Source organism: Cebus imitator, unplaced genomic scaffold (assembly GCF_001604975.1).
Source record: "Cebus imitator isolate Cc_AM_T3 unplaced genomic scaffold, Cebus_imitator-1.0 Scaffold264, whole genome shotgun sequence".
Taxonomy (NCBI): Eukaryota; Metazoa; Chordata; class Mammalia; order Primates; family Cebidae; genus Cebus; species Cebus imitator.
In genome coordinates this window covers 1,050,436-1,061,143 of record NW_016107579.1, presented here as the reverse complement: position 1 = coordinate 1,061,143, position 10,708 = coordinate 1,050,436, and the positions used below count along the sequence as shown (strand labels likewise).

General features: G+C 44.3%; 1 long non-coding RNA gene across 1 annotated transcript; it reads left to right on the top strand.

Annotated features, from left to right (window-relative positions):
- The first annotated feature begins 4,620 nt into the window (after positions 1 to 4,620).
- Positions 4,621 to 7,956, top strand: LOC119467182. Its single transcript, XR_005195711.1, has 3 exons — positions 4,621 to 4,777; positions 5,599 to 5,651; positions 7,556 to 7,956. It is a non-coding gene; the product is annotated as an uncharacterized LOC119467182 (long non-coding RNA).
- Positions 7,957 to 10,708: the final 2,752 nt, after the last annotated feature.

Below are 10,708 nucleotides of genomic sequence, written 5' to 3'. Positions count from 1 at the left end.
ATAAAAATTCCAAACATTGGCTGACATTAAACAACTTCTAAGGGTGAAATTAACAAATTAAATGAATTTAGTCTACAAGTGGCACAGGAGATAATGCTCCTTGAAGTGGCTGCAGCATGACTTTTGCTCGGTTGTTGTAGCCATTGTTTCATAAATGGACTCTTAGGATATTATTATGTAAATGATTAGTAATATTGAACAAGGTAGGTAAGTCAATGATAGATAGCTAGATAGGTAGATTTTAGATAGATAGATAGATAGATAGATAGATAGATAACACCTTTCACACGTTAGGGATAAAAATATCAATCACAAATAAGAATAACTACAGCTTATTGGGCACTTGCTCTATGCCAGGCCAAGGGCTAATTCTTTGCATCTGTGATCTCGTGGTCTCCTCTAAACAATCCTGGGCAATTATTTTTATTATCCCCATTGGACCTGTGGAAATGCTGAGTCTCAGAGGTTGATCGACTCATCAATGGTTATACCCTAGTGACAGAGCCTAGGCCGAAATTAGGTTTCGCTGCTTCTAACCACCAAGCAAAACTGCCTTTTGTCAAAGGTTTAACAGTAGTCCTGTGTAAATAAAAGACAAGGGCATCTAGTGGCCCTATGGCATGAAACACATATAAAGAGCATCCCTGTGAGCTGCAGCCACTTCAAGGAGCCACTCAAAGACAGACGCAATACCCAGCATGCCCACCCTAATGAGAGAGATTCAAACCAATTGAAGTCCTTGATGGAATCCCACTTGAAGTCGGGGGTCTAAGACAAATACGTGTAAATGAAAATCTAATCGTTAAGCATAGAACTAGTAATTTCCTGGAAGTAAGTCAAACAAGTTTCTCATAGGAGCACCCTAGAGAGAGGATCAAGGTGACAAGAAGAACTGGAAAGGAAAGTTAAACAACATATAGGGAAAGCCCAATACAGTCCAAGTAATTCCCCATGCTCTTCATTCATTCTTCAAAATGTCCCTGTGTTGCACTCACAGTCACGGTCATTTTACAGATGCAAAAACCGAGGCTGGGAGAGATTCAGGAATTGTCTCATAAGTGACAGGACAGTCTTTTGAACTTGAGTCTGTCCTGTGTTTTCTGAAGTTCTCTAAGAAGTCACTTACCAGCAAACTGATAGAGCTCAGCCTGAGGCTGTGACAAACACCAGCCCTCAGTGGAGGTGAAAGACTGAAATTTCAGGAAATTGTGGAAATATTAGTATTTCGAGAGCATTGAGACTCATTGAAAGAGCAGGAAACAAAACAAAACAAAAACTTTATTTGATTATTGGAAATGTGAAGAGATGAAAATATGACCTTTTCTGCCTCCCTGCTTCTAAAATAGTGACAAAAGTGTTTTATATTTTTACAAGCTATATTAGCAGAAGTGACTCCAAATGTGTGTGGCCTCTTGGGAGCTCAATGTTTCAATCTTCTCTTTCTTTTAGTTGTTCTTTGGAAAGGAGAAAAGGGATGCTTTTCTAGCAGTCCAGTGCCCATATGGTTTTGATATGATACAAGCTTTGGTCAAACAAAGCTGTAACCCAGCCAGCCTCTCACACCGTATCTCTCACCCAACTCAGAGGTGCCCCTTCCAACCTAACTGCCAAGGCCTGACAAATACCGAAGAAGACCTTCAGAGACTCCAGAAGTCAGGTACCCTCCCTGGAAAAGAGAACAGAGTACTGGAAAGAATCTCCCACTCTTACTTTTTTTCTCTGAGCCTTGATTTCCATATCTGTGAAATGAGGAGACTGCCTACTTCCAGGAGGTATGTGAGGAATGAAGAACTTGTGCACCATACCTGATGAAGGGGGCACTTAATAAAAGAAGCTGGATAGATGATTGCCTTTCTCCACAATCATCTCAAGGGAAATACTAAAGCAGAAAGGTCATCCTATAGGGGCAGCTTTAGGGCACAAAAGGGAGGAGGCACTCTTCCCTTCTACTGCCTTGAAGGCAGCAACCACTGCCAGATGACCGTGTGTCCATGGGGGTGCAGGCAGCTCTGTCACACTGTGTGGCAGCTACCCACATCCCACTGAGGCTCGGTGGGAAATAGCTACATAGCCAGGGAGCAGCTTGATGGCAGGGACTTCTTTAAAAGCAGAAGCATGGTCCACTTCAAGGAGCAAATGCCCAGTGCCCAGGCAGCCCATGTCTGCATCCTCGGCTACTATACAGCATAACTCATAAAGCTATGGAGTGTGCCCTATGCACAGGCCCTGAGCCAAGGAAGCAAATAAGGGCTGAAGCCCAGCCCGTACTCCATGCAGCTAGCTAGACTCCCTGGCTGGAGGAAGGAGGTGCCTCTTGAATTTTGATAAACCGCATAGGAACTAGTGGTGGCCAGCTGCTTCTCTGGAGTTTATAAGACTGACTTTGAGTCATAAAAAGAGTCCTTGCCTCCTTCCACCAACCTTATCCAGTCTCCTCTATTTGCTAGCTGACTGAGCCACAGTCCCTGCCTCAAGGGGCCCAGAGTCTGTTGCAGGGACACACTTGGAAGCAAATGACTGCAGAATGGGATAACACAGCTAGGACAAGTGCTCCTGGAGAGACAGAGGAGCACCTGCCCAGATCACAGGACCCATTAGGGGCAGGGTCCAGAGGAGAAAACTTCATCAGAAGGATAAGGAAGTGCAGCCAAATGAAAAGAGGGAATTAGAGACAGGGAGCAAGAGAAAGGAAATGCAGGGAAAGGAATAAGATAATAAAGAAAAAAATGAGATGGAAGTAAAAGAATGAAGAGGAGTCCAGCCAGTATGAAGAAGCTTGTGACTGTGTATGTGTGTGTGTGCGTGTATGCACTCTTACATTGGATAGGACATATAGGGTCCGGGTGCACTCTGTGCAAAGCATCGAGATGGTCATTTTATAGACCTTATCTCATTGAGTCCTTATAGCAATCTTGTGATCGTTACTATTCTCATTTTACAGTTAAGGAACTTAGAGAGATGGAAGCCAAAAGACCCAGCTGATGTATAATGGAGCCCACACTGCCCCCAGTGCGCCACAGGAGAGGCAGAGCTGTCCTTTGCTGCTGGTAAATCAGTCCCTCCAATGCCCCTCTTCATCTTCCCCCCTGTGTCAGGCTATTGCATCATGGCAGCATCTCCTGAGGCCCTGAAGCCCTGGCCTCACCACAACAGTGGGGATTTCAAATGTCAGCTCTGGTTGAGGTTAAGGTTGCTGGCATGGAACCAAGTCTGCCATTAGCACAATGTCCAGGGAACATTTGAGCAGCTCTCTGTCCCTCTCCTCACGGGTACACTGGGGTTATGTTAATTAAATAAACCTAATCATGGAAATGAACTGACCCAGGTGATGGGCACAGCACTCAGCTCCAAGTTACTGGTGATTGTCAGGAAATCCAATTAAGCTAGAGCTGAGCCTACTGTGCTTCATACAGATAACTGAGGGCAATGGTAGGAGCTAAGGGGAAGCTAAGAAAGGAAATCATGTCTTAATATCCATTAAATCAATCTCCCTCTTAAGCAGTGCCAGAGAGAGTCTAGGAATAACCTAGAAGAGAATTTAATGGAAACTAGGCACCAGCCTGCTTTAACATTTTCTTGAGATTCTAGTTGGGGCACAGGAGACAAGGGCATGTAAGTCTACATGTCATTTAGGGAGCCATGGACTAGGACTGTGGAGGCCGAAGGTCAAGTCTGTTCTGGGCTCCATCATCAATGAACCATTTGATATTTGACACTGTCCTGTCTGAGCCTTAATAAAATGGAGTGCTAGAACTGGACCAAAGCCACCTGGTGGCTTTGAAGACCGTCAGCAGGAGAGGGGGAGATAATTAAAATATAGGAATTTGAGAAAAATCTACCAACATTATCATAGTGAGCTTGTGTTCGGGCATTATGATACATCGCACACAGAAAATGGAGAGTTGCTCAGGGCGGGGAGAAAATTTGTTTCTTTCATTCCTCCGTTTGAAACTTATTGAGCATTTATATGTTCCACGTTACAGAAACAAATACAAAATGGTCCTTGACCCAGAGAGAATCTCTTATAGGCCATGGGAGGCAGAGTGGTGTGTTTCTGATTAAATGAATAAACCAATTTCATTTAAGACAAGTAAACGGCCATTTTCAACAAAGCATTTTAAAGCTATAAGGGAAGAGAAAACTGTCCTCAAATGCAGGGCCCTCACCCTGCTCCAAAGCTTCCCAAAGGGCGCCGGACTGCGTGCTGTGGGTGGAGGGTAGACGTCTTCGGATAAAAGGCGGGGAGAACGGACCAAAGCAGGTCTCACGGGTCAGCGACACTCCGGGAGCATAACCCTCGGAAGGAACCGAGCTGAGGGATCTCAGGTCGCCCTACAGAGATACTCTGCCTAAACGCAGCCACGAGAGGGAGGGATAAGGCGGGGAACGAATCAATAAAATTTGGTTTAGGCTGGAAGAACGGGCTGCGCCAACAACGAGAAAAGAAAGTGGTGAGCTGGGGGAGGGTGCAGCGCGGGCAGGAAGGGCGAGGGACTTGAGAACCGCGGGCGCGGGAGACTGGCCGGCATGCCAGTGCGGAACTGGCGGAGGGGTGGGAGGGCGCATGCGCGCGCGCCGCTGAAACTCGGGCTGATGAAACTGACAAAGGCGAGAGCGCGCAGCAGCCCCGCCGCGGCGGGACTCACACCACGGGTAGGTGCTTCCCTGCCTGGGGGCGGGATCGTGGAGCGCCTCGCAGAAGCGCACGCTATTAAAAACAAAGCCGTCTCTCCGAAGCAGAAATGAAACAGACGTGGCCGGGGAAAGCCAAATATTTGTGAGATGATGTGAACAAAGAGGAAAAGTCAATCCGGGGAAGTTTGAGTTTCTGGTTGGGGCCTTCAGCGGCTCTGATCTCTGGATACGTTAAGAGAACATCCTTTGCCCCCTCTCTCCCTCTCTTACCGAAGAAAAATAAATCCTTGGCAAAATGAGACTTGACGGCATGAAAACAAGGTATCCAGGCTGTTCCAGCTGGCGCGGGCGCGGGCGGGGCAGGGGTGCCGCTTGGTGACACTGCAGCCGCAGCTCAGCTCTGTCAACTGGATTGGCCCCCCACCGCCTGTGTGCAGGGAACCTGGCTGTCAGCGGAGCCTGGACAGGCGCAGGGCCGAAGAAATCTTTGTTTTTGTTTTTTCTCTAGCCCTTCCCGCCAGTACACCAGGGATATAACTCCTTGGTATTTCTGCCTTACAATTGCTCCTTGTACCCCACCCTGATTGTCAGCACTGCAGTTCCCACCGCCACCGCCCGCCGGGAGTCACCTCCCCCCTCCCTTTTTAAAACCACAACAGCAAGGCCATATTGCAGTTAGCCATAAATGCAAAGGCAAGAAAGCACCAATACCTGTTTGAGAAGATGGCATTTTAATTAGCACACTCCAGCTGCCATAAACCCGGGCTCCCACCCCACTTCTCCCCACCCCTCCCTCCTTGTGCCCTCTCTCAACCTCTCTGCTCACCCCCATCTATGTAAAAAAGCCATAAAGCCTCTCTCCAATCGCCTTCTGGGAGTTTTTGCAACCCCCACAACACAGGTTGATTGGAAAGGTCTCTCTCCTGAATAACAACAATTCAATGTGCCTTGACATTTTAATAGCCTGCCGTCCTGGTGAACACAATCGAGCAAGGCAGTGAAGCAAAAATCATTAGGTAAGCAAGATAATCTAAGCGGAATCTGGCGCCTGCAGGCTCACATCTGGGGGCAGGTTGCACAGCTGGGCTGTCCACAAAGCTGGGCTCCTCCTGTCCTGCAGCGCCTTTGTATGTGAGTACCAATACACACACTTGTTTAGCTAGGGACACACACTTGTGCACAGGTTTTGGGAGATAAATACAGTCAGGCAAGTGTACAGACCCACTGACACCCCAACGTGAAATAGCGTAAGAGTACACAAATTTACCATGAATCAAAATATCCGCCACCCCACCAAAGCGCCACCAAGAAAAACGTACTCTTGTAAGGAGGGCAGGTTTGCTATGTCAAAGAGAACCAGGCAAATAATTGTTGGGATTCCTAATACCAACCAGGTAAAGGCTTTCTATGCACACACATATATATGCATTCATTTATGTAAATATTTTGAATATATAATGCCATGGCTAGATTATATCATTTAAGCACAATATATAATGTAAAAATATCTATACTTACGTTTGCAGGGAACTGCTATTAATGCTTCACATCTAATAACTTATTTAATCCTCAAAACATAGGTACTGTTATTATACCCACTTTACAGATGAGATAACTGAGGCACAAAAGTTTGAAGCAATTTGCCCAAAGTCATCTTCTAATAAGTGGTGGAGCCAGGATTTGAATCCAAGCAGTCTGGCTTTAGAGTCCAGGCTGTCACCCACTATGTTAGGCTGTTTCATAAAAGGTAAATCACACAAATAGATATAAAATGTGTTGCATGTCTTCATCAGGTCAGTGCATTCCATTATGAATGTATATATGTACATGCGTAACACACGTTTGTGTGAACAGTGAAAAGGTGCAAGGAAGTATGTGTGACTTCTTTTCAACATAAACAATTGCCTGCACCTGTATATTCAGCCATATTCATGTATTGAGCATCTTGTGAGTCCCTAGGCCATGTGCTAGGGTACTGAGGATACAATAATTAATTCGACACAATGGCCACCTTCAAGAACTCATCACCTATGGAGGAGTCAAACAAGCAAACAGATGCTTAACCTTGAGGGTGATAGGTTAGAGGCTGACACAGAGCTGCAGAGAGTGGGAGGACCCCTTCCCCCCACCCATCCCAACCCACCTGACATATCTTGCACCCAGAATCTTCCAGGGAAGCCACATACTTATTCCCATGAGGTTGTCATCATCACTCAGAACATGTTGAGGGTTCCATTTGGGAATTGCCTTCTAAACCATTTTATAAGCTGCCCAAGAAAATGATTCTTGTTATTTCATAATTACATGTAATACACACACACACACTCACACCCCATTCTTAGGAAGGAGGCAAGAGTGACATCACAAAACCTAGGAACCAACAGATGACAGAAAAATTCTCCTGCTGGAGTCCAAACCTCCCCAGCTGGTCCACACCCCTCCCTCTCCTGCTGCACGCAAGTCTTCCAGCATAGATCCCGTTCCCTGGATGCTGACTTGGCAAGCTATTCACTTTATGAATATGACCCTCAGAAGGGAGAGCCCCTCTCAGCAGCCCCCGAACTATGTTATCACCGTTATTAAGGAGCTTAAAGAGGAGCTGGGAGGACGAGACACCGCTGGAATTGCAGCCTGATTGTGATTGATGTGTTCCTATTAGCGCCTCAGTGTTATCTCTCTGGATGGCAAGAACAGCCAGTGGCTTGTAACACAACAGATTACCTGAGTTCTCAGCCTTAGAAGGATGTTTAAATAAAATATAGTCCCTCTTAGCAAGAGACTCATTTTCTCCACGAGACTCCCAGACTATTTCATGTCAGCTCTGATTCGCTGCGACTCTCCTCAGTAAACATGTCTTATCATTAATAATTCTTTACAAGCACAATCTCCAAGAGTCCTCTCTCTCTCTCTTTTTCTCTAGGTGGCTGGACTCAGACACATCACGCTCCAGTTTGGGTTCCAAGGTGCTTCTCTCTGGATTTTCACCTGCCTTGCCAAAAATGATTGATTACGCTGGGCCAACTGGGTGTCCGGCAATACCCAACAAATGACTTTGGCCCCTAACAGCAGGCCTTGGCCAGATAGAAATCAATATTTCACCATTAAAATCTATCAAAGAAGAGTTAAGGCACCATCTGTCCCTGCCGCCTCTCTATGGTGTGTGAACATTAAATCCGACACTTGTACTACATGGGTAATCAATATATAGTGGTTCACAGATCATTTGTGGTCCCCTTTTAGCAGTGATGGATGTCTGGAATCATTGTGATTCATTTTGTCAGACCATTAAACAAGATTCTGTCCAGTTCCTTCCTGATTTCATTTAGAGGATCATTCTTCACAGTTCATAAGAGGGAAACGGTTTTACCAATCTGCTTCTATTTCAATAAGTCACTTTATAGAGATTTTGTGTCCTCCAGACTGTAAAAATTCTGGAGAGATAGTACAAACAGACCTCTAAAACTATTCACTGCATGACATATGCATAAAGTGTGAAGAGAGGAATGTAAATATGTTTACCTCTTTATCTGCAAATGTTGGTTTTAACCCCCTCCTGGCTGGAGAGCTGGTCAGGATACTCCAGGCATTGTCCTGCTATAGGAAGTGGCTAAAGTTTGGTGACTGGGGGCTAATTTACAGAGATGATGAAAATCCCCTGACCCCTTATGGGCATCTTGGAAAGCAAATGGGAATGGCTCTTCCTGAGGCCATGTTTTAGACTTTCATTTCTATAGGCAGGATGTCCTTGCCCCTCACGCAAGTGGTTAGCAAATGCCTCTGCACTCCTATATAGCATAATGACCCAAGAGAAGAAAGACCGACCTTGCCCTTGAGGTCAGGAGTGTGGATGACCATGAAGGACTTGCATGAGGACGTGGCTACCATTCGTGAAGCGCCACCTGTCTCAGGCCCCAGACTTGCATGCTTTTTGCCCTCAACAACCTTGTGAGATAGGTACTATTATCTCCGCTTTCCAATAAGGAAACTAAGATTCAAAAAAGTTAAATAACCTACCTAAGGTTACTCTAGTCAGGGAATGTAAGAGTCAGGACCCAAACGTGGGCCTTTCTGATGCCAGCCCCCACGTGAACTGTAGTCAGATCTCAGCTGGTGGCTGTTAATCTGCAGATGTTTTTGTTTCAACCCAAGTGAATTTCCTTTAATCCTCCTGGACACCTTACTTGCATCAACCCACTATGGTGTTACTAGGAAATAAAATTTTCTTCTATCCTTATTTTAAGTAAATCTATGGTAAGATCATCAAATTATGCACTCCAAAACCAAACACTGGATTTTAAACTATTTTCTGTTTTTTGATTATTGGACAATTACATCGCCATTGCTGATATTAGTGTAGATAAGTAGACGCTGATTTAGCCACTAATATAAATATAGAGAGAGATACATATACGTACAGACTTACAGACATAATTTATATATAATTATTATATGTCACATAAATATATGTAAGTTGAAAGACCTTAGAGATAATTTAGCGTTTCCTTTTTTTCTTTGCTTTTAAAATAAAGCAACGGAATCTCAGCAGGAATAAAAGCTGGCCCATGGACAAGAGTCTTGTTTTCTGATTCCCAACTCAAAATGCTTTACCAAAAAATTATAAATAATAGAGCCTTACACACCTATGATTTTTTTGGTGACATATTTGTTGAGGGGATGAGTGGAGAGAGTTGTATTCATTTTGCAGTTTACAGAAGAAGAAAATGGCCAATGCATTCTTACTTTCACTTGGATTCCCTAACCACTATGCAATCCTGCCTGGAGGTGGGTATTCCTTTAGATAAAAACAGAGCATAAGGTAGATCATGCCACTTCAATTCCAGAGCCAAGCTGGATGGCAGCACACAGGAGAATACCAGCCTCAGGCACTCAAGAGACACATGGCATGGCAGAGAGGGCTTGGACTAGGCTTTAGAAAAATTAGGCAAAAAAAATCCATCTGTGCTCCTGTGTCACCTCGGACAAGTCACTTAGTCTCTCTGAGCATCTGTTTCCTTATCTGTAACACTGAAGCTAATGACGCCTATTTCAAAAGATAATTGCAAGGATTAAATAAGACAATACAAATTTCAGCACAGGTCTAAGCACAATCCAGGTTAGTGCCCTTTCTTTTTCCCTTCCTTACTCCCTGACCTTATTTCATAAATGTGTATTATACCATATTTCAGTCTCTAATAGCAACTTGTAATGAGATCTGCCACATAAGAATTTATCTAAGTCTTTCTTGATTCTAGAAATATTAAAGCTAAGAATTAAAAGGAGAATTGCAAGGTCTTTGGTTCAACCGTTGACCCAGTGCAGAAATCACTTTCACCACCTGCCTGATGGGTCATTTTCAATGACCAGGAGCTCAAGATGTCTGAAGGAAGTCTGCCTCATTGCTGGACAGTTTCTTAATGATAAATTTCCCGCTAAACTTGCCTCCATGTAAATTCTATCCATTAGTCCCAGTAATAACTCCAATCCATAACCACCTCATGTTCCGTATAATGATTTAATAGAATGAAAAGAAATGCTCCCTTTAATTTGTGTTCAAACTATCTTCTTGAAGCATTTTGATGATTGCACTAGAATCCAAGAGGTTTGTGACTATGTCCAAGTAAGTATGCATGTCTTTCTATGTTAGCTTTGAGTACATCCCAGCTCATAGTGAAGAGTTCTGTTTCTGCTTTTGTTTTTTCTCTTTCTTTTATGGACCTTGCCCTGTTCCTTGCCACTCTTTGGGCTCTGACTGTTGCTGCAGTTCTGTTTTTGAGTGTGAAACCCATAACTGCTCAGAGCACTTCCAATTCAATTTTATATTCCGTTTTCATTTACCTATTTCTTCCTTTTCATTCTTTGTTCTTCCTAACCATTTTTTCTCCATCCACCTGTTTTTCTATCACAAATATCCCAATCAAGGTAGAAATGTCAATCTATATCTTGCATTTGAATAATGTCCCTTAATAATGGATGAAATGAAGTCCAGCTCCCAGAGCAAGGTCAGCCTCAGCATCTGTTGAAGCAGCTGTTACCCACCTTCGGCAATGATTTTCAGTCATCAATATAAAGCCCT